The sequence below is a fragment of the Sarcophilus harrisii genome, chromosome 1 (assembly GCF_902635505.1).
Source record: "Sarcophilus harrisii chromosome 1, mSarHar1.11, whole genome shotgun sequence".
In the NCBI taxonomy this organism is placed as follows: Eukaryota; Metazoa; Chordata; class Mammalia; order Dasyuromorphia; family Dasyuridae; genus Sarcophilus; species Sarcophilus harrisii.
In genome coordinates, this window is record NC_045426.1 from 703033612 (window position 1) to 703057403 (window position 23792).

General features: G+C 41.3%; 1 protein-coding gene across 3 annotated transcripts in view; it reads right to left on the bottom strand.

The window, feature by feature from the left end:
* Nucleotides 1-23792, bottom strand: part of TPST2 (tyrosylprotein sulfotransferase 2) — a 61241-nt gene that overhangs the window by 21127 nt on the left and 16322 nt on the right. The window contains exons 2-3 of one of the 3 annotated variants that reach the window (XM_031948819.1): nt 9068-9214; nt 1503-1578 (exon numbers count right to left, since the gene is read on the bottom strand). The gene's annotated coding sequence lies outside the window, so the exon portion shown is untranslated. Of the gene's footprint in view, nt 1-1502; nt 1579-9067; nt 9215-19876; nt 20442-23792 lie in introns of those variants that run through there. The other 2 variants (XM_031948820.1, XM_031948818.1) reach the window with 2 other exon arrangements.

Sequence of the window (23792 nt, forward strand, 5' to 3'; positions counted from 1 at the left end):
TCCAACCCTAACATCCTGTGATCCACACCTTGGCTTGGTCCCCAACTAGCTGTGTGATTTGGACCAAGTCACAAACTCTACGAGGGCTCATTTCCTCCTCTGTACAATAAACCAATAGGATGCTAGTCCCTCCTGGGAATCCTGGGTTTCATTCATTACTCTGCTCACCACAATCTTCTATAACCTTTCCTGTCACCACCAGTTGCTTTCTGGGGTCAGTCTTGCATGGGTTGTTTCTATATCTTTGTGGCCTTCCCCAGGAGAATAGAAGCTTTTTGACTTAAATGAACTGATGCTAAGTGAAGTGAGCAGAACCAAGAGAACATTGTACATGGCAACAACAAGATTATCTGATGATCAGCTGTGATGGACGTGGCTCTTTTCAACACTGATGTGATTCAGGCCAGTTCCAATGATCTCATGATGGAGAGAGCCTCTGCAGCCACAGAGAGGACTGTGGGAACTGAGTATGGATCACAACATAGGATTTTTACATTTTTGTTGTTATTTGCTTCATTTTGTTTTCTTTCTCATTTTTTTTTTCCTTTTTGATCTGATTTTTCTTGTGCAGCAGGATAATTGTAGAAATATGTAGAGAAGAATTGCAGTTTAAATATCAATATATGTCTAGGGGAGGGGGTGGAGGGAAGGGAGGGAGAAAACCATTTGGACCCCAGAATTTTGCAGGAGTGAATGTTGAAAACTATGTATGCTACTTTAACATATTTAACATGTATTGGTCAACCTGCCATCTGGGGGAGGAGATGGAGGAAGGAGGGGAAAAGTGGAACAAAAGGTTTGGCAATTGTCAATGCTGAAAAATTACCTATGCATATAACTTGTAAATAAAAAGCTATAATAATAATAAAAAATAAAAAATAAAAACAACAACAACAAAAAAGAAAACGATGTATGCTTTGAAAATACTTAAAAAAAAAAAAGAATACAAGCTCTTTGAGGGCACACAAATAGTGCTTAATCCATGCTTGTGGATTGATTGATGATTCTAACCTGGGTAGAAAGGTACCTGAGAGTCTGAAAGTGCTTCAGGAGGCACCAACTAGCTTTATGGTCCTAGGAAAGTCCTCTGACTTCTCAATGCCCCCAGGGAATAGTTGCCCCCCAAAAAGAAAAAAAGCAAATTCTGAAATTACACGGGAGTTGCTGATATGTATTGGGAAAGGATATTTCCACCCGGAGAGCATTGATGGATCTGGACTAAGAAAGCCAAACTAGGAGGAACAGGCAACTCTTTCCCCGCTGACAGCCAATGCTTATCTTTTTTTTTTAATTTTGTTTTCTTACCCACACCCCTCATTTCCACGCTAAATATATAAGGGACAACAACAGGACTTTCCAGCCTGCTTTTTGTTGCTTTCAAGTCCAATAAAATATTAAAGGGCCGGCAGGCGGCCTTATTAAATATTCAGCACATCGCTCTTCCTCACGTGCTCGCAGACCCACCATTCCCGTGACAAGGCCTCCGGAAAAGCCTCACTTACTTTCCCAGGAGGAGTCCATTGTGGTTCTCCTGTTCTCTTCCACAATTCCCACAATAGGAGGGTTCCTGGAGTAGGGCTGCAAAGAGAGAGAGAACAGCTCAGAAATACAGTCCCGTACCCAAAGACATGGGGGGCCAGATCCTGGACACCTTTTCCAAAGTCCAAATATGGGACTTTTTTAATTTTTAAATTTAAATTTTAATTTTAAAAATCCTGCCCCAACCACGCAGGGCCTTTCATGTGGGGCAACGGGCCAGTAATGGTGATGATGACTAAACGTGGGACTCTTCTCAGGGTTTTTAATCCAGAGGAGACGAGCATGAATTAGAGCCATTAAATCCAGAAAGGCCCTTAGAAAGCAGCCAGGGATCAAGTTTCAAATTGCCCACATTTGGGAGCAAACCCCTTGACTTGTCTTAGAGGCAGCTAAGTGGTGCAGTGGATAAAGTGCCGGGCCCCGGGTCAAGAAGACTCAAGTTCAAATGTGACATCAGACATTTGCTAATGGAATAACTCAAATGGGCCTTAGGGAGCCTGAGTCAAGAAGGAAAGAAGTTTATCAAAGTCACTTCACCTCTGTTTGCCTCAATTTTCTCATCTGTAACATGGGAATAACAGCACTTACCTCCCAGAGTTATTGCGAGGATTAAATGAGATAAATATAAATTATTTAGCACAGTGTCTGGCACAGAGTAGTCGTTATATAAATGTCTGTTCCCTTCCATCTCTACCTCTGGGTCTCGGTTTCTTTCACTGTGAAATAAGGGGGTTTGCACAGTTCTACAAGGCCCATGGCTAAATGAGGCATCCGCCTCCTGACAGAGGGCGACAGACTCAAAATGCGTATTTTTCCAACATGGTCAATGCAGGAATTAATTTTTTAATAATTTAATTTAATTTTTCATTCAATAAAAATTGATTTTTCTTTTATTTTCAATGGAAGAGGGAGGAGAGAAAGATAAAATCGATTTTTGATCATTGAAAAAAAATAAAATAAAAAAGAAATAAGGATATCGGGCTTCTGGAAAACAAGTTGGAATTGTGGGGGGAAAAGACATTGAAATATCTATGCCCTTTGATGTAGAAAATCTACTCTCATATTATAAGAAAGTTAAAGACAAAAACAAAAGTTGCAGGTACAGAGTCATAGGAATACTTTCTGCAGTAGCAAGCAGTTAGCCAAAAGATACTCTATTTATTTATTATTATTACTATCATTATTAATTTCTTTTTTGTGGAAGCAATTGGGGTTAAGTGACTCGCCCAGGGTCACACAGCTAGGAAGTGTTAAGTGTCTGAGGGCAGATTTAAACTCAGGTCCTTCTGACTTCAGGGCTGGGGCTCTAACCACTGTACCACCGAGCTGCCCCAATTACTCTTTTTATTAAAGTGGAAATACAGCAAAGTCTCATGTCTTAAGAAATGCCCAAAACTACTTACAGAATGTGACTAGGAGAGATTATTGTGATGGTATCAATGGCAAATATGAGGAACTCAGAAAAATATGAGGAGCCTTGTATGAATTTATATATACTGAAACAGGGAAATAATACACACAATGTCCCCCTCTCCTGGAAACGGAACGGAAACAAACTATAATTATAATGACCAAGTTGGATCCCGGAAAAGGGAGAGGGACAAGGGCTAAATCTGAGATTTCATTGGTTGCAGGAACTCCCGTGTGAGGAAACTCCCTTTCCCAAAGCAGACTGGCCCGACCTCTGCAACTTATACTCTCAGGGTTGCCTAGAGCAGTGAGAAGTTAAATATTCTGGGTGGGGTCACGCAGCTAGAATGTCAAAAAGAACTCAAGTCCATTCCCCCTGGCTTCAAAGCCAGAACTCTATAGCTCTTGGAAACATGAGAAAACACACTCCCATCCTTTTGTTGGAGAGGTGGGGGACAATGGGTGGGGAATGTTGTATTTGCTATTATGACTTTTTTTTTTTGCTGAAGCAATTGGGGTTAAGTGACTTGCCCAGGGTCACACAGCCAGGAAGTGTTAAGTGTCTGAGACCAGATTTGAACTCAGGTCCTCCTGACTTCAGGGCTGGTGCTCTACCCACTGTACCACAAGCATGACTTTTTTAAAAAAATCTTTGGTAAAAGGGAAAGTTTCTGGTTAGGGGAATAGAGGAAGTTCAGAAATTAACAAGATACAGAAACAAAAAGCATGAATAAAGGTTTTTTTATTTTTGTTTCATTTGGTTTTCGTTTTTTTGGTTTTTGTTTTTTGTTTTTTTTTGGCAGAGGCACTTGGGGTTAAGCGACTTGCTATTAAATGTCTGAGGTCAAATTTGAACTCAGGTCCTTCTGACTTCAGGGAGTGGTTCTCTATCCACTGAACCAACTAGCTGGTTGGTTCTAAACCAATTAAAGTTTTTTTTTTTTTTTTTGGTTGTTGTTTTTTTAAGGTTGTTAGAATAGAAAGCACACAATATAGTAGAAAAATTGCTACATGTTTAACTTATATCAGATTGCTTGCTCTCTTGGGGAAGGGAGACATTGGGGGAGGAGGGGAGAGAAGAAAATCTGAACTCAAGGTTTTGCAAAGGTGAATGCTGAAAGCGATCTTTGCATGTATTTAGAAAAATAAAATATTATCAAAGAAAAAAAAAAAAGAAAAAAGTATTCCAGCTTTGGAATATTGAGTCTTGAATCAAGAAGTCCCAAATGCTCTGGTACAAGCCATTTACCTTCTCTAAGGTTCAATTTAAGTTAGTGCATTGGATAGAACACTTTTGTCAGAGTCAGGAGTTCCTGAGTTCAAATCCAACCTTAAACAATTACCAGCTATGTGACCCTGGATAAGTCACTTAACCCTGATTGCCTTCTAAACAACAACAACAAAAAGATTCAGCTTTTTTTTTTTTTTTTTTTTTTAAATCTGTAAAATCAGTAGCTGGGCTAGACGGTCTGAATTCTAGACTTTCTCCCACCTCAGTTGCTCTTAACCTAGAATGGGTCCAGACAAGAGCAGTGACTCATGAGATTTACTATGAGGGTTATATTTTTTCTTTTCTTTTCTTTTCTTTTCTTTTCTCTTCTTTCTTTCTTTCTTTTCTTTTCTTTTCTTTTCTCTTCTTTCTTTCTTTCTTTCTTTCTTTCTTTCTTTCTTTCTTTCTTTCTTGATATTTGGAAAGTGCCTTGAAAACTTTAACATACTATATTAATGCTAGCTATAATACTAATAATAGTAACATTACTATTAATGTTAATAGTTTAAAATTTTGCAATGGGGGCCAATAGATGAGAAGATAGAGCATCTGCCCTACAGTCAGGAGGATCTGAGTTCAAAAGGAACCTCAGACAGTTAACACTTATTAGCTGTTTGACCCTGGACAAGTCACAACTCCAATTTCCTCACTCCCCCCCTCCAAAAAAAAAAAAAAAAAAGGTAAGAAAACAATTTATAAAGTACTTTTCTCCAAGCCACCTATAAAAGTATATGTACCTTTTTATTCCCATTTTACAGATGAAGTAAATAAGAGAAATAATAAATAACAAACTAATCAATTAAATAATAAAATGCTAGGCTGAAAGCCATGTTGTTCAGTAGCTCTATGACTTGAACCTGGATCTTTTGGCTCCAGATCTAGCCTTCTTTCCATTGTACCACTTCCTCAGTCTTACTCACTCAATCAAATTATCAAGCATTTAAGGCATTTTCTAGACAGCACTTGCAGTCAGGAGGACCTGAGTTCAAACACGATCTTAGAAACCAACTATATGTGTGATTCTAGGCAAGGCACTTGACCATGTTTGCCTCAGTTTCTGAGGAAACTTCCTCAGCTGTCAAATGGGCTAGAGAAGGAAATGGCAAACCAAGAAAACCTCAAATGGGATCCCCAAAAGTTGGATACACTAAACAACTAAGGGATAGCCACTGGGAATGAAAAGACTTAAAGGAAATAATCCCTGTCCTCAAGAGGTATCTATTCTATAGAGTATAAGCCCCGCTCTCAGTATTAGTATTTGTTGAACGAATTGAACAAAAATTTCAGAATTCGAACCAGGAGGGGCTTTTCTGGCTATTTCAACCAGCACCCAAAACCCCCAGAGCTCCCTTTGCTAAAAGACTTCTAGTGAATGGGAACCCCCATCTTCCAGACAGCCCATTCCCCTTCTGGGAAGTTTCTCTTACATCCAGGCACAAACGGCCCACATTACGCCTCCCGCCTATTGCACTTAGTTCTGTCCCTGAGCAACACAAAACAATTTAATTCCTTTTTTTTTCATCTAACGACCCTTTCAATATTTGAAAACAGCTCTCCTATGACCCTGAAGCCTCTTCCAAATCAAACACTCCTAGTTCCTTCCAATAGTTCTCTCTAAAAGCCTTCAAGCTCCTGGCTGCTTCCTGGCCACTTTCCAGAGTGTCCATTAGACAGGTTCTGCTTGGCCCCCAGAGGGCAGGGCTAAAAGCGATGGATGGATGAATAAACTCTTCAGAACTGCCCCTCTGGGTCTCCCCTCCCTCTCCCAGGAGGCGACCTTGAGATATTTCCAACAGAAAATGATGGATGAAAAGGGTACCTCTCCTTTCCCTCTGGAGAGATGGGAGCTTGTTTTGTTTTTTTCTTTCCTCCTCTTCTCTTTCTCCATGTACCCCCTTCTTTCCCATGCTGACTGGCCTCTTTCAGGGCCCAAAAATATCAGCTTAATTAGCAATATCTAAAAACCAGATGGTTTAAAGTACTCCAGCAGTAACCAAGGCAACTCGCCCGGTCTCAGCAAAGGTCCAGACTATATAGGATACTGATGAGTGATGCTCTGGGGGTAGAAGAAAGAGAAAAGAACACAGAAATAGGAGAGGACATATTTTAAGGAGAAATAGAACCAATTAGAGGCAGAAACACTTGACTCTCAAGGACCCGGGAGAGCTGGACAGCTCCGGCCAAGCAGCCCCAGCTACTGCCACCCACAGAGCACTTCTCCAAATGCCAAAGTTCATGAGACCCATTCCGGCTCTTAGCCTCTCAGGCAGGTTTCCAACAGAGAAGAGACAAAACCTTTTAACAGCTGGAACCTAAGTGGGGGAGAGAGAGGGAGAGAGAAAGAAAGAGGAGGGGGAGAGAGGAAGAGAGGGAGAGAAGGAGAAAAGGGAAGAGGGGGAGAGAGAGGAAGAGAGAAAGAAAGAGGAGGGGGAGAGAGGGAGAGAAAGAGAAAAGGGGAGAGGGGGAGAACAAGGAACAGGGAGGGAGAAAGAGGGAAAGGAAAAGGGAGAGGGAAAGGGAGACAGGGAGAGAAGGAGTCCAGGCTCGGTTAAAGAGCCATAGGGATGAAGAGAAAAAGCATTGAATTTGGAGTTAGATGGCTCAGCTTCAAAGCATGATATCAAAAACTTAGAGCAAGGAGAAATCTTAGAAATCACTGATTTCTTTACTTTACAGATGGGGAAACTGAGGCTGAAAGAGGTTAAGTGACCTGCCCATTTGAAGATGTGACAGAAGCAAGATTTAAACCCAGGACATGTGACTTTAGAAGTAGCATTTCCCCCCCACACTCCAAGTCCTTGATATTGACTATATGTATAAGCATCCAGCAATTTGGGGAGCATCATCTATAGTCATAAGGATTTTTTTTAAATAGAGAAGAAAATGGTAACTCAGGAATGAATCGAAGGTCACAGAGGTAGCAAAAAAGAGGATTAGTACCCAGTCAATGACAGCAAATTTCTTTCCCCTGGAACATAACAGACCCCTGAGGCCCAGGGAGGGGAAGAGCGACTTGTCCAGGATCACACGGGGACTAAGTGGCAGAATCTGGGAATCGGGCCCAGGTGCCACAAACTCTGCTCTTGCCTCTGAACAATAAATCTAACATGTCCAAGCTGGGCAACAGAGCTGTGAATTTGGAAGAAGGAGACCTCGATTTGAATCATGGCTCTGCTGTGTCCAGGAGAGACACTAATCAAGTCATCCAACGTTGCCTTAGTTTCCCTGAATGTAAAGAGAGTCTTGGACAAAATGATGTCTCTCTAAAATGCCTCCCTCACAGAACAGAAGTGAGTGCAAGGGATAATGTTGTAAAAAATTACCCAGGCATGGGTTCTGTCAATAAAAAGTTATAATTATGAAAAGAAAAAAAAAAAAGAAAGAAGCTAAAAAATAAAATAAAAAATAAAATGCCTCCCTCACTCTCAGATCTAAGGTTTTGTGATTCTCTGCTTTGGGGGGTACCAAAAGGAGTAAAAAAAAAAGGGGGGGAATCCACCATATCCCCCCTTACACAGGTGTTGTGGGAAAAAAATTTATAAACAGCAAAGTACTGTGGACTTCTAAGGTCTGGTACTTCTACACCTGGAGAGATAAGTCTATAAAATAAGAGTGATTATAATTATCATTTTTATAAAGACAGATTTTTTTTTTTTAAACAGGTCAAGGCTGGCCAGGAGGCAGAATGGAAAAAAATGAGATAAGGCTGAACCTGGTGCCGATGGGAGAAGAGATGCCAGGAACTCCAGGAGCAGGGGACTGACAGAGGGTATGCTTTAATTCCTCTATCCCCCCTCCCCAAATATGTTTGTTGATAGGATTGTGCTTTCAAAACTGGAAGGGACTTTAGGGGATAACCTTTGTAGCCACTTTAATTAACAGATGAAGGAAATGAGATATGGGGAAAACAAGGAAATTTACCCAAGATCCCACAAGTATTGCCTGAGCTAGGATTTGAACTCGGGTCCTTCTAAATATAATCCAATCAATGTCCCTATTGGAATCCTAAGGGGAATGTCAACCAACTCCTCCAAAGCTCCACTTAGCATCCCAGTGACTTTCAGACCAGAATGCCCCATGGTGGCTTCTCCATGCTTATCGCCGACTATTAGAATGAATGAGCCATAGTGCACTGAGCACTGGCCCAGAAGTCAGAAAGGCTCATCATCCTGAGTTCAAATCTGTCCTCAGATACTTACTAGATGTGTGAGCCTGGGCAAGTCCCTTCACCCTGGGTGCCTCAGTTTCCTCATCTGTAAAATGAGCCGGAGAGAGAAATGGCAAACCACCCTAGCATCTTTGCCGAGAAAACCCAAATGGGATCATGAAAAAAATCAACTGAACAGTATTAGAATAAAAACAAGGCCTTTGAGGGCAGGGACTAGGGTCTCCCTTTCATATTTGTATTACTGCATTGTACTCAGCATTGTTTCTGGAATGCCCAAGTTATTAATAAGCACTTTTCCATTCATCCTGCTAGGCCAAAAGTTAAAACAAACAAAAAAAAAAGTGTTCTGGGAAAAATCTAGCATGGGCGGTAAAGGATAACAGAGTCCATTGGATGTGAAGTCATGGAACAAGGATCCAAGGCCACGAGCCACTATTTAAAGCCCATGTGACCCTGGACCAACTGTTTCCTCCAATGGGCCTTCAAATCTGAAGCTGAAATTAGAAGTTGTTGACAAACTACCAAGTCTTGTGCCGGACTGTGTAAATAGTCTTGTCCTTAACACGGCTATTTACCAGGGAAAAAAATGTTCCTGCCAGGTGACCTGTACAAAACAAGATAAAGGAGCCCAGGCGACCCCCAATGGAGGTCATCTCCTTCCCTCTGGTCGTCACCCTTACCAGCAGAGACATGTTCTATGTACCCTGGAATGGGAGGAACTCTTCACTCAGCCTTGAACGGAGACCTCCTTAACATTCTATCACCAATGGTGATAGAACCGCTGAAGGCTCCCATTTGCCAAACATCTGGTCTCTTTTTCAATCAGCCTGAGAAAAGAGGAAGAAATTTATCTGAGAGAGAAGAAAGAGCACTGGCTCTGAAATCCAAAGTTCTGGGTTCAAATTCCACTTTTGTGACCCATGTGGCTTTAGGCAAGCTGCTTAACCCACTGGGGTCTCAGCCTCCTTCTCTATACAAAACCTCCAAGGTTCATCCCCATTCTAAATTTTTCTCAAAGAGATTGGTGACCCCAAAGGAGACCAGAAACAAAGCTTAGAAGTGAGTGTGGAGAGATCTGTCTTCACTACACTTCTTTCTTCTTCCTACCTTCCCCAACATAAACCAACCAGGCCAAAAGATTGGCGAGTCCAAACGCAGAGAACATAGGAATGACCATGGACGGGAAAAGGAAACAAAACTTCTCTGCTCAGTATCTGAAGCCCTTCAAAATCCAGTACCACCATTCTTTGCTAGACTTAAATACCATCTGCACATTCAAGGCTCCACATTTGTCATGTGTGGGATCATAGGTTTAAGGGAGAAGAGAACCTCTGAAGGCCAGCTCTGTCCAACTCCCTCATTTATATATATGGAACAAGAAAGGGGAGCTAGATGGACAGAAGATGGACAGATAGACAGACAGCTATCAGAAAGATAGATGGAATAGATAAGATGAATAGATGGACAGATGTATAGGCAGAAAGATAGATGGAATATAGACAGATTTGATAGATAGATAGATAGATGATAGATAAATAGATAGATAGATAGAAAGAAAGACAGGATAGATGGATAGATAGATAGATAGAAAGACAGACAGGATAGATGGATGGATAGATAGATAGATAGATAGATAATAGAATGGATAATTAAATAGATAAAATATGGAGCTCTTTGACAAACCCCCACATTCTGGACTCTTCTAATTCCATGCCTTTGCTCCCACTGTTCTCTATGCCCCAGATGCTTATATTTCTCCTCTTTGTCTGATGAAAACCAATACAAACTTTAAAGCCAAACTGGAATTCACCGGCTCCTCCAGAAGTCTCTCAAGATTTCCTGGTTAATAATCATCTTCTCCCTCAGACCTCACCCAATCAATCGCTGTACAAGTACTTATTAACTACCTACTAAGTGCAAAGCACTGTTAGGTTTGGGGGATACAAAGACAAAGGCAAAACAGTTCCTGCCCCTCAAGGAGCTGAGATACAAGGGCACATGTAAATATATAAAAATAAATGAGGAAATTTGCAGGGGGGGGGCGGGACTAGCAGTTGGGGAGCATGGGGGTTGGAGAAGAGTAGAGGCCTTGTGGGATAACTGGAGCTTGAGCTTGAGTTTAAAGGTAAGGATGGAGGACCCTTCAGTGGCTTTAAGATACGTATCATGCCATACTATACATTCTGACTACCTGTTTCTCATTCCCCGGAGCAAATTAATCCATTATGCTTTGCCTACCAGGCCCAACACACAGCAGGCCCTCAGAAAATGCACATCCAATTGAGCCGAAACTGGCAAGCCTACAAATGAGCTCCCCAATCAGCTCAGCTAAGGACGCAATTCCCCAAAGATGGCGGCTGTCATTGCCAAGGTCAAGTGGGGGATTCTGAGAGGTCCACACTGGATCACCAAATACATCTTTAGCCGTGTCTCATCACGGCTAAGAGCTTGAGAAAACACAAACACTAATAAGCTTTGTAAACTTAAAGTGTCGCAGTAAGACATTTATTATTGGTTATTATTAGCTATTATAGTAACACTAGATTTCTTCCAGAGCAAGGGTCATCTTGGGATGACTCTGCCCTTAGACTTACCCTCCCTTTTCCAGCTTCCTTTTATGTTTTCTCTTCCTCTATTAGAGCATAAGTTACTAGAGTGGACACAAACATCTTTTCCCCCTTACATTTGAATTTGTACTACTTAGCAGTGCCTGTCTCTCTGTCCAGCTGTCTGTCTGTTTATCTGCTCATCGATCTATCGCTGTTGATTTGTGGTTTCAATGGTGTCTGACTCTGTGATCCAATTGGAGGTTTTTTGGCAAAGAAGCTGGAGTAGTCGGTCATTTCCTTTTCCTGCTCATAGATGAATAAACTGAGGCAGATAATAATTAAGCAATGTGCCCAGCATCACACAGCTGTTGGAAGCCAGCTTGGAGCTCAGGTTCTCCTGATTCCAGATCTGATGGTCTATCTGCTGTGCCACCTGGCAGCCTTATCTATTTATCCTTCCTTTTATCTATCTATCCATCTATCCACCTGTCCAACCATCCAAACATTCATCTATCTATCTGTCTGTCTATCCGCCCATCCGTCCATCTATCCATCTGTCTAACCATCTGTCCATCCATCTACCTATCCCTCTATCTATCTATCTACCTATTTATCGGTCTGTCTTTATGTCAGTCCATATCCCTATGCATATGTCTACCAATGTATCTGTCTCTGTCCATCTGTCCACCCACCCACCCATCACTTTATGATTACAATAGCATGCTTTCTCTCACTTGAGTCAGAGGACTTGAGTTCAAAACCAATTCTGATATTTATGCATGATATTCCATTTCCCGCCTCCAGATATTTGTACAGCTGGCTCCTCCTGCCTGGAAGGCCATCCCTCTCTAACTCCCCCTGATAGAACCCCCAGCTTCCTGCAGAGAACAATTCAGGTGCTTCCTCTTCCAGAAGGGACTTTCTGGATCTGTTCTGGAAAAGACATTCTAAGTGTTTTCTTCCTCTTGAGATTATTTTGTATATAATTTCCAGAGAAAAAGTTGTATTACCAATTGAAAGGAAGCTTTTGAGGGCGGGAATTGTCACTAATTGAGGGCAAATCAATGACTCCATTAGGAGCTCTCCTGAACAAAGACAGGTTTCAATCTTTATTTATTCATTTATTTTGCTGAGGCAGCTGGGTTTAAGTGACTTGCCCAGGGTCACACATTTAGGAAGTGTTAAGTGTCTGAGGCCAGATTTGAACTCAGGGCCTCCTGACTTCAGGGCTGGTGCTCTATCCACTACTCCACCCAGCTGCTCCCATAGACAGTTTTTAAAGAAAATCTCACAGGAAGCCAATAATAATAATAATAATAACAGTTAACATTTATATAGTGATTATAATATATCACCCATCACAAAAATGTTAACTATAATTATTTGTGCTAAGTACTTTACCAATAGTATATCACTTGATCTTCCACTTAATCCTGGCAGTTCGATGCTGTTATTATCCCCATTTTACAGATGAGGAAACTGAAGCAGACAGCAGTTAACTGCTTGTTCAAGAGCATACTCATCTCTAGCTACATTTGAACTCAGGTCTTCCTAATTCCAGATGCTCATTCTCAAAGGCAGTCCTGATAAAGACAACCCAAGAAGGTTGTTTTTTGAGGGAAAAGGAGACTCCCAGGACATCCTGGTCAGGCAAAGGCCCACCTATGCCTATTTTTTTTACTGACACCCAGAGGCGGGGGTGAGGGGTGCAGCTAAGGAAGGCCACATTTGTAAACAAGGACTAAGAACAAGGAAGGAAGCTAGAGTAGTGAAACCACCAAATTGGAGACTTCCTGTAGGCTCTGAGAGGAACTCATTCAGATAGAGATGCAGATTGCCCAATTGTGCAAATGGAAGCCCGCTTCCTGTCCAAGTAATACTCCAGGAAGGGAGAGGGGCAGGCTTGATTAACTCCAGTCAGTTCACCAGAGTCCACATCTCTTGGCCCTGCTCCCCAGGAGCAAAAAAACAAACCAAAATTACCTGCTCCCAAGGCCTTCTGGGTAAGACGGCCTGTTTGCCCCTGAGGAAGGATGCTTAATATTTCTGTGACACAGGCCCTTTGCAAGAAGATGAAACTTTATTGGAGTAATGTTCCTAAATATAAAATAAAATCCATAATCAATTACATAAATATAAATATATATATAAAGCTAGCTATATATGTAGGTATAAAAACCTCCAGATTCATGGATTCCAGGTTAACAAGCCCTGGTCTACCCAGACAACTTGCTCTTCTTCCCTCCTAAGAACTAGCTCTGCTGCATTAACTTGCTTAATGGTCATGGGCCCTATTTAAAACTCAATAAGAGGCTGACGTGGGTCCCAGAACCCTAAAGATGCAGTTGGGAAGAAGCTTGGAGGTGTCCGGTTTAATCCTCCATTTTAGCAACGAGGAACCGGAGGCCCAGGAGAATGGACGGCTTGTCCAAGGTCACCCCAGCCTATGTGACAGAGCCAGAATGCTCCCCAAGGTGCTTTCCACTTAGGGAAGTCTGTGGTTTCTGAGAACTGGCTTTGAATTAAGCAAGGCCTCCGGACGCTGGATTGAGTCTCTTCCATGTTCTGAGGCTGCGTCCTCCTCCATGAAAGGAGGCAGCCAGACTGGGCCAGGCGGAGGGTCGGAGTGTCCGGTATCGAGTCCCCGAGAGCGTGGCCCCGTAGCAGTTTTACCGTTACAGTGACTGAATGGTCCAAGTTGCTGGCATGACATCTGGCAATGGTTATACAAGAATAACAGTGGGCAGGTGGTGAGGCCCTATGGCCCACAGCTTCATGCCCGCTGGCTAATTAGGCAACATGTTGTACTGCTAAAGCCTATACACCAGGCCTGCTGGCCTTAGGCTGGCCCAGAGACCAGATGATCCTTAGGATCCTCCCAGCCCTGTTCTAAGACCCCTCCCAGCTCTGACACCCCAAGTTCTAAGGCTCCTCCCAGCTCTGACACCCCCTGCCCACAAGAAGCTTATAACACACTGGAATTATTTGTGTAAATACTACTAATGTGCATTAGTGCTAAAAACAGAATCATCCATAGTACCGTGAATTGGTCAGTGTTTATTAAGCACCTTCTATGTGGTGGACATGGTGTGAGAGGCTGAAAGACAAAAGCTTATATTCCAGCAGGAGGAACGGCTCGTATAAGTGTAAGCATACGTGGAATATGTTGCAGACATAAGGCAGCTTGGGAGGGGAGACATTAGCTCATCATTAGCCAAAAGTCTTGGTGGGAACTGATGGGAAGCAGAAGGAGGAGATGTATAGCATTTCCAGAAGAAAGCAGGTCGTCAATGTGAAACTCAAGGTCTTACAAAAGCGAATGTTGAAAACTGTCTTTAGATGTAACTGGGGAAAATGAAATTAAGTGGGGGGGGGGGAATCATTTCTGAGTCATGGTGGAAAAATAATTGATTTGGAACATGGAGATTGTAGGGGTAGAAGCCCCCAGGAAGGGGGATCATAGTGCAGTGACAGCTCCATGGGAGCTCTGCTGTTTCCTCCTGTTGGGAGATCTTGGGCAAGTCCCCCTCCTAGGCCTCAGTGTCCTTCTTTATAAAATGACTATTTTGCTTCCCCTCAGGCCTCTCATTTTTGATGGTTGCAAAGCACAGGGAATAGAGCAGAGATGCATGGAGTGTGGAAAGCCTAAATAAATGGTGAGACGTGAAACAGCACAGGGCTTTAACAAATGAGAAACAGGAAGAAATGGGAGATGCCGTGATAAGATGTGGAAACTGATACAAGATGAGGGAGGCAGAAGCAGGAAAAGCACAGACAATCTTTAGAACAGCATAGATAGAAAGTTCCACCAAACTAAAACTGGATATTCAGTCTTTCCTCTGAGATTCTTTCCAATTTATATGGTATGTATCTACTTTATCTAATCTATCTATTTTTCCATCCATCCATTCATTCTGTCTGTCTATCCTGTCTACCTATCTCTATCTACTTTATGTTTCTCTACCCACTCATCCATCCATCCTGTTTAACTAGCTAATCTATCCTATTTATCCTGTTTGTTATCTATCCTGTTTATCTATCCATCCATCTATTTCTCTATCTAGTGTATCCTATCAATAGAGTTTGTCCTATCTATCCTGTTTATCTACCTACCTACTTACCTACTTTATCTTTCTGCCCATCCATCCATCCATCCTGTTTAACTATCTAATCTATCCTATTTATCCTGTTTGTTATCTATCCATCCATCTATTTCTCTATCTAGTTTATCCCATCTATAGAGTTTATCCTATCTATCCTGTTTATCTACCTATTTTATGTTTCTGTCCACTCACCCATCCATCTATCTATCCATTTACCTATCTACCCACCTTATCTATTATAATATCGACTTCTCTTTGTCTATACACAAATATATACATATATTACATATACATAGTTGTTTGCGTTATATTATGAACTCCTTCAGGACAAGAAGTATCTTTGCCTTTCCCTGGGTCCCCAATGTTTAGCCAGTGACAGATACTGAGTAGGAACTTAATAAATGCTAGTTGATTGATTATAGACTGATAACTATCCGGCTTGGCTCTGGAGAAGAAATGAGAACATGTGTCTGGCTCCCTTCCATACAGAGAAGAAAGATTCTGTGTTCAGACCATCCCTTTTGGCTGCTGTTTCTTAGCTCTGCCGATCTGCCGACCTCTCCACCTCCCTTCCTCTCCTTTCTGTATTTTAAGGAATGGGGAGAGCTCATTGAGTAGGGAGAAGGAAAGGAGATATCCAGAATTAAAGGTGATGTCACAACAAAAGGGATGGATAAACATTTGAAAAATCAAATGGGAAAGCAGGACTGGATGATTCCCTGAGGGACCTTTCCACCGCTGAGTTCACGATTTTAGAGCCCAGAAAAAAAGAAGCAACAAGGCCCACAGTTGGGGCCTCAGAAGGTATTCGCTTGGTTACCTCCAGGAGACTGAGACTTGTGAATTCTCTAGTGTTAGAGAGCTGGCCCTCCTTTGGAGCAGCAAGTTCCCTGGGCCCTGGGTAATGGAGTGAATCGAATGGTCTAATCAGAGCGGCTGTTTACAGAATCCAGGCTATTTGTTGGGGAAGTGGTCCCTGCTGGGCAGCTTGGAACACTCTTGGACTCTTAAGACCCTTGGTGAATAATAAACTCTTACATTTCTACCGTACTGCCTGTTCCTGGCACCTTCCCATCCATTGTCCTACTTGATCCTTGCCATGCTATGGGGCTAAGTAGAACAGGATTATGAAAGGCAGTCCAAGGGTGAGAAAAGGAGCAGTGGACAGACTCGACACAAATGACCCAGGATCAAGTCTTGGCTGCTCCAGTTAATAGCCGGATAGCCTGGAAGGAGCCACAGGGAGCTGAGGCTATGAAATAAGGATAATGGGATTTTTAATACAGCAGCGATGTCATCGAAGGGGTATATGAGGAAATTTCCTTGGGCAGCCACATGAGAAGAAGATTGGTGAGGGTGGGATGGAAAATCTGGGTTGGAAGGGAGGGCTCTCAAAAGTCATCTGGTCCAACCCAAATCTGAATGAATTCTCTCTGTGGAAAGAGAAAGGGCTTTGGTGTCAGACGATCCCAATTCAAATCCTGCTTCTGATGCTTACTACCCATGGGAACTAGGGCAAGTCAGAAGGAGGGTGGACCAGAGGGTGTCCGAGGTGCTGCCCGGAACCATGAACCTCTTTTCTAAATCATCTCAACTAATGTGGGTGTCCCTGGGTAAATCAGCTAATTAAATTTCAACTCAGCCTTGATTGCCTCTTCTGGTGGACAGAGGAGCTGGGCTCTTAACCCTTTCCTTTCCATGCCATGATTCCTCTGGCAATCTGGCAAAGCCTTCCAGCATAAAAAAAAAAAAATATATGCAAGATTATAAAGATATATATTATAAATACAGTTATCTATATATCTAAGGCTCTGTAAATACTTTGAAAGTTTTCAGAGCTTGAGTTTTGAACCCCAAGTCTAGATGGTCCCTCTCACTTCTAAATCTGTGATGAAGATGAAGATGAGGATGACAATGAGAGCTAGTATTTATCTTGTGCTTTGAAATTTACAAAAGCATTTTCCATACGTTATGATATATTACAAAACTTATGTTACACATCTTCGCAACAATATCGTGAAGCATGTGCTATTATTAATCCCATTTTACAGATGAGGAAATAAGGCTGAGAGAAGTTAAATGACTGGGCCAGAATTAGACAGCTAATAAGTATCTAAAGAAGGATTCAAATGAAAGTTTTCCTGACTTTTGAGCACCGTAATCCTCCATCTAGCAAAGTCATGAGTCCCTGGGTCTCAGTTTCCCAATCTGCAAAATGGAGGGGGGTCTGCACTCATTGACTCTGAGGTCCCTTCTAGCTAAATATTTAAATGCCTATAATACAAGTATTTACCCGGTCTCTTCTTGGAGGACTCCAGTGAACCAGAAGTCAACTATTTCCAGAGAGACCTTGTTAATTATTTACCAGTACCTACAGGGCAGTCACCTGGAACGAGAGTTCTCTTGTTCTGGTGGTTGAAAACTACACGTGGTAAAACTGGCTGAATAAATCAACAAAAATGACACTCTAATTGAAATGGATGACTGTCAACAAAAATATCACAATGACCAGATTAACAGACAAGAAATAGATGACTTAAATAGCCTAATTTCAGAAAAAGAAAACACAAAAAGCCATAAATTAATTCCCAAACAATCACACCTAACAATGGAACTGGTTATCACAGGACACAATGAGCTCCCCTGCCTTGAAGTCTTCATCAGCTATATGACCACTGTTGGGGAATCTCATAGCAGCGAAACTTGTTCAGGTGTGAGTTGGGCCAGATGACCACTGGACTTGCTGGATCCCATAATTGCACGGTGCATTTCAAAGCTTTATTACGAGTCATCACATTTTCATTGAACTGTGAATTGTTATTAGCATTTATAAAATGGGGATGAGAATAGTCATTTTTTATGTATCGATCAGTGGACTCCATTTCTATTTGACTTTAATAGCAATAACCTAGTTCAATTCCCTCATCTAACAGATCAAGAAACCAAGGATCAGAAAGTATTAAAAAATGAATTTAGACTTAAAGTTATGGTTAAGGTTAAGGTTAGTGCTTTGCCCAAAGTTACACCTCTAAGAAATACTGGAAGGCAGAATTTGAACTCAAATGTCCCTGGCTCTAAAGCCAATCCCTTATCTGCTCTGTATTAAAATATGTCATTGCCTATGAGGGGCAACTGAGCTATACCAGCTGTACTTTGCTCCCTAGAGTGACCAATATGACAAGCTTAGTGATAAAAGCTTACACAGATACAGAGCTTTAAATCTAAAAAGGTACTGTATGCCATCAGTCAATCAACAAGCATTTATTAAGCACCTACTGTGTAAATCCAGTCTTCTTGCTAAGGAAACAATCTCTACTGTCAGGTTCTAACCCTCTAGGTTTGACAGATGTTGCTATCCCATTTTACAGGAGAACAACCTGAGGCTTATACAGGTACTTCACTGTTTAGAGAGTACTTTCCCCCCAAAATCTCTGTAAGGAGGTATATACTAGGATTCTTCTTTCCTGAAAAGAGAAGAAAGAAATAGAGACAGAGGGTGCTAACTAAGTCCCCATGCCCCTCAGAAGCAGGGAATCATAGAACGTCAGAGCTAAGAGTAGAAAAGCATCTTAGAATTAGACCGTTCTGTCTAAAGGTCACATAGCCAGGAAGTATCATAGGCAGGATTGGAACCCAGTGTTCTACTGACTCCAAGTGTGACACTTTTTCCAATTTACCATTTTAATTCCCCTCATATGATCTTGGGAGCATAGCAAGAGATCCAAAGTCATTTTCAGGCCTAGCAGGGCCAAACAAGGCCAGAGATGGCTCTGAGTCCCACAGCCCAAGAGAGACATGGAGAGGACAGCATGGGGAAGATAGACAGATGGGCAATCTGAAACAATCTGTTTCAGCCAAATTGACAACTCTTTGGGTGGAAGAGTATGATGAATGAGCCATCCCCCTGGGAATCAGAAAGAAGAGCCTTAATTTAGCTGTGCCATGAACTGGCAATGTGGGACTGGGGAGAAGTCCCCCCCCCCCAGACTTGGGCTCCTGCTTCTCTCATTAATAGATCTCTCCTATACTTACAATAAGAATCAATTAGAAAGAATGCAGCAAACACAGTAATAAGGAAAAGAAATGGTTTGGATTTAAATCTAAAATTATGGATCACTAGAGACAGAAAGGGCCTTAGAATTGAGAATATTTAAAACTGGGAAGGAGCTGAGAATAGGGAAATTTCGGAGCTGGGAAAGGCTTAGAATGGTGAATATCAGAAATGCAAGGAAGCAGGTAATGTTAGGCTTTGTAGGGGTTTTAGACAGAGAGCTTAGAATGTTAAATCTAGAAGAGGATTTAGAACATAGACTGTTTGATCGTAATATAACAGAGACATAGCAGGCCCCAGAAAATGGATCAGAGAATACCAGTACTCGAAGGGATCTATGGATATCCAGAACTGAATGCTCAAGTTTGAAGAGAACTTAGAACTTAGAATGTTAAATCTGAAAAAGATCTTCAATAAGGTCCTTAATATCCAATATTAAGGATTATTGGATCCTTAATAATATCCAAATATCCAATATCCAAATAATTGGATAATTATTTATCCAATAAATATCCAAATAAATATATATCCAAATAAATAATATCCAATTATTTAGATTGGATATCCAAATAAATAATATCCAAATAAAGCATGCCAGAGCTGGAAAACACACTGGAAATAACCTAAGGATGGTAGAATATAGAATGCTAAATGTTAAGTCCAAAGAAGGCTTAGAGGATTCCGAGAATACTTAGATAAAGAATAGAATGGGAAAGGATTTTAGAAGATGGAGTCATAGCTAGAAGGGAGCTTAGAGATTGTCTAGAGGCCCATGGAGGAACTCACCCCAAGAATACAAAGCTGTCCAAGAGTCACCAACGACACGGGTCTCTGTCACAGGTCCACAGTCAGCTCACCTAGTGAGACAGCCTCTCCCAAGGGGCCACTCACTGTTCCTCTATTCCTCCCTTACAGTTCTTTCTATTCTTCAAGAAACAATCACAAAAGTACAATTTCTACTACTCAGACCCTCCCACTAGTCCCAATCTGCCATTAGGGCTGGAGATTATTAACTAGCCCTCCAGTCAACGTGGGTTTCGGATCATCCCACACTATATCCGGAATTCAAAGCTTATCTAGCCCAATTCCTTTATTTCACAGAGTGGGAAAGTGAGATATAGAGAAAGTAAGTTCTTTACCTAAGATCTGATAAATAATCAGTATCACTGAATGGGTTAAATTAAGACTTGTCAAAGACATTAACTTTAAAAAGGTCAGGGTCTCCTACGGCTTCAGGGTCATCTCCAGTGATCCTGACCTCTATCTATAACCTGAACCCAGATGACTGGAGGGAAAAGTTAGGCAGATGACCTTGCACAGCCCTCCCTCGCTTAAATCCAATTCACTTGCATGTCACAGAATTGCCTCTTGATGTCATGGTCCTATTTGGGAACAAAGGCCAAACAACAAGTAAGAAATTCAAATCCAAATTAAGCAAATCCAGCGCTCAGTACATAGTAGACACTTAATAAATGCTTGCTGATTTGCCCTAAATCTTCTAAGCCTCAGTTTATCCACTCTATAAAATGAGGATCTGGATGACTGCCCAAGTTCCTCTTAGTTCTAGATCTATAAGCCTATACTTTATGTTCTTTCCATCAAACTATACTACCTCCCCCAGTTCTTCCCTCCAATGATGTATCCTGCAACCCTATTTATTCTACGAGATTCAGAATCTACATCCAACACTTTTATCTTGATGCATCAAGAGAAGCCGAGCAAACCAACTTAGAATGTCACAGGCTCTTATAATTGGAAGAGAGCTGAGGAATCATATTCACTCACTCCAATGTCTCTGATCCACCATTCTGGCATTCCCTTCAATGATGTAGCCTGAAACCTTATTTATTCTGCGAGATGCTTGTTCATGTCTTTCCATATATTCATCCACAGTAGGCCCATCCAGGCCTAGTGAATACAGTGCTGTACTTGAAATCAGGAATTACACTACTGACATTTACACTGGAAATCTGGGCAAACCACTTACTCTCACCAAGTAACTAGTGCATCATTGTCTTTCTATCTTTGGTAACATCCTTCACTCAGCATCACTTTCACAATTCCCATTTGTAATGTGTGACTCAACTATTCGTTTAGGGGCTCTTCACCTTTTTTGGGTCAATTGGGTAGTCAGTCTAGTGAAGCCCATCAACTCCTGCTCAGAATCATGATTACAAATGTATAATATAAAAATAAATAATGACCATGGAAGCCAATGATATTTAAATGAAAACGTAATTTTCCAACATCCCAGTTCATCACTTCCTCCCCAGATCCATGGAGCTCAAATTAAAAACACTTGCCTTAAATGATCTCTCAGTTCCCTTCCAACTCCAATGCTCATAAAATCACTATAGGAGGTAGAGAAGGTGAATGTGAAATATGAATATGAAAAAAGCATCATCACCATGATGAGACAGAGCTCAGTAATAGTCTAGACTTTAGACATTCCTTCAAACTCCCATAGCACTAAGGATTTGGGTCTGATCTAAACTCCAGCTCCCCAGCACGTACCTAAGCCCATCATGCCTAGGAGATATTTTTAAGATGTTTGTTGAATCAATAGTTAGTCATGTCCTAAAGGATCTCTCGTCTAGAAAATGGAAAAATGAAAGCGGAGGAAGAAGAACAATTTTGTACCATTGTCAGAGCAGGCCGAAGAGCAACCCTAAGGAACATCAAAGCTGGTAGAAAGACAATAGAATGGAAGCTAGCAGAGCTGGGGAAAGGGTTGAGAATGTCAGAAATGCATAACTAAAGGTTACAAATATATAAAGAACAATATTGGCGTGAATCTCTCTGATCTTTGCATTATGGGGATAGAACTGTCAAATTTTTCTTTCCAGTGGATTGATTGGTTTTGCTGATTTGTTGATTTGTTTTTCCTGTTTGTCCTCTTATTTAAAAAAAAAAAAAGTAGGGGCAGTTAGTGGACAGAGTACCAGCCTTGAAGTCAGGAGGACCCGAGTTCAAATCTGAACTCAGACACTTAACACTTCCTAGCTATGTGACTCTGGGCAAGTCAAACTTAACCCTAATTGCCTTAGGAAAAATAAAAAAGTCCTGGAAAGAGGAGGAATAGAGTGATGGGAAGAAAATTAGGCAATATATAAAACAAAGAATATCAACAAAATTTATATATATATATATATATATATATATATATATATATTTTTTTTTTTAATTGTCAAAAATGACTCTTTTATAGAGGAGAAAACTGAAGTTGAAAGAAGCCCAAGTGATTTTGGAAGGACAGATTGTGAGGTGGTAGAATAGCTGGTATTTGAACTCAGATCTTCTGATTCTTAATCCAATCAGGTGAATAGAATGTTAAATCTGAATTCAGGAAAACCAGAGTTCATATTCTGCCTAGATGCTTACTAACTGTGTGACTCTGGGTAAGTCATTTTACCTGTTTGCCCATTTCTTCATCTATAAAATGAGGAAAATTATAGCACTTACCTCCCCGGGTTATTGTGAGGTTCAAACAAGCTAAGATTTGGAAAGCACTGGGCATAACACCTAGGACAGGCACCGTCTTTGAGGGTCAGAAAATAATTATCCCCTCCTTATATAAATCAGGATGGGCCTCTTTTTTGTCCTCCAGTTATCTGTTTAAAAAAAACTTCCAGAGCCTCTTTAGTTTTTGTTGAGCAAGGGACCAGAAGAGGCTCCACCATCCTTAATCTAATATTTTCCCCAGTGCTTGGACAGCCAGGGTGGGCAGTGTTTACAATGGGAGCTTTGGTTCCATGGTGTCAAATGGGCCAATAGGATACAAAGCAGCATACAGAGCAAAGATTTACTGATAATAAATCATAATTTTGTAACCCCAATATTTTATAAGACTCCATATGGGGTCACAAAAGAGTTTAAGAAACTAGGCTCTATATGACAACATCCAATGCTTTGGCTTTTAAATCTCTGCCCAGTCTGGCCCCAACCTCTGTTTCCAGACTGTTCCCTTACCCACCACGTATGGCCAATATGGCCAATCCATCCTCCCTATTCCTCCATTTCCCACCTTCAGGGTTTTGCACCTGATCATCAGCTAGCATGCACTCCTTCCTCCCACCTGCTTCTTCCTTCAGGAGGCAGCTGAGGCATCCTCCTCTGCATGAAGTCTTTTCTGATCTCTTCCCACTTCTCAAGCCTTCCTTCCTAAGATACTTTGTATTTATTTACATTGAGTCAGTATATACTTATTTAGCATTTGTCTCTGTTGACAGAATGTGAACATCCTGGTTTGAGTTGTTCATTCTTTATCTTTGGATCCCCAGAACCAGGCACAATGTTGCCTCTTAATAAAAGCTTGTCAATTGTTGGGTTAATTTGAAGGGCTCTTCTAGCTGTTACATTTTATGTTCTAACAGGATACAGTTAAGGGCCCTTCCAGCTCTAACAGTCTAACTACATTCTGCGGTTCCGGGCTTAAATGTTGTACAATTCTAAACCTCTTCTAGTGCTAACATTCAGTCTAATGTTCTAGCATTAACAGTCTATAATCAGATGCCCTAGATTCTTAACATTGGACATTCTAAGGTCCCTACTAGCATCAGCAGTCTGAATTCTAATGTTCTAACACCACATAATTCTGAGGTTTGATATATAGTAAGCACTACATGAATATTAGTGATTATTACTATTGATACTTTTTTTCGGTATTGTCATTCTAAGACTAAGTGCAAGGGATTGAATGCTG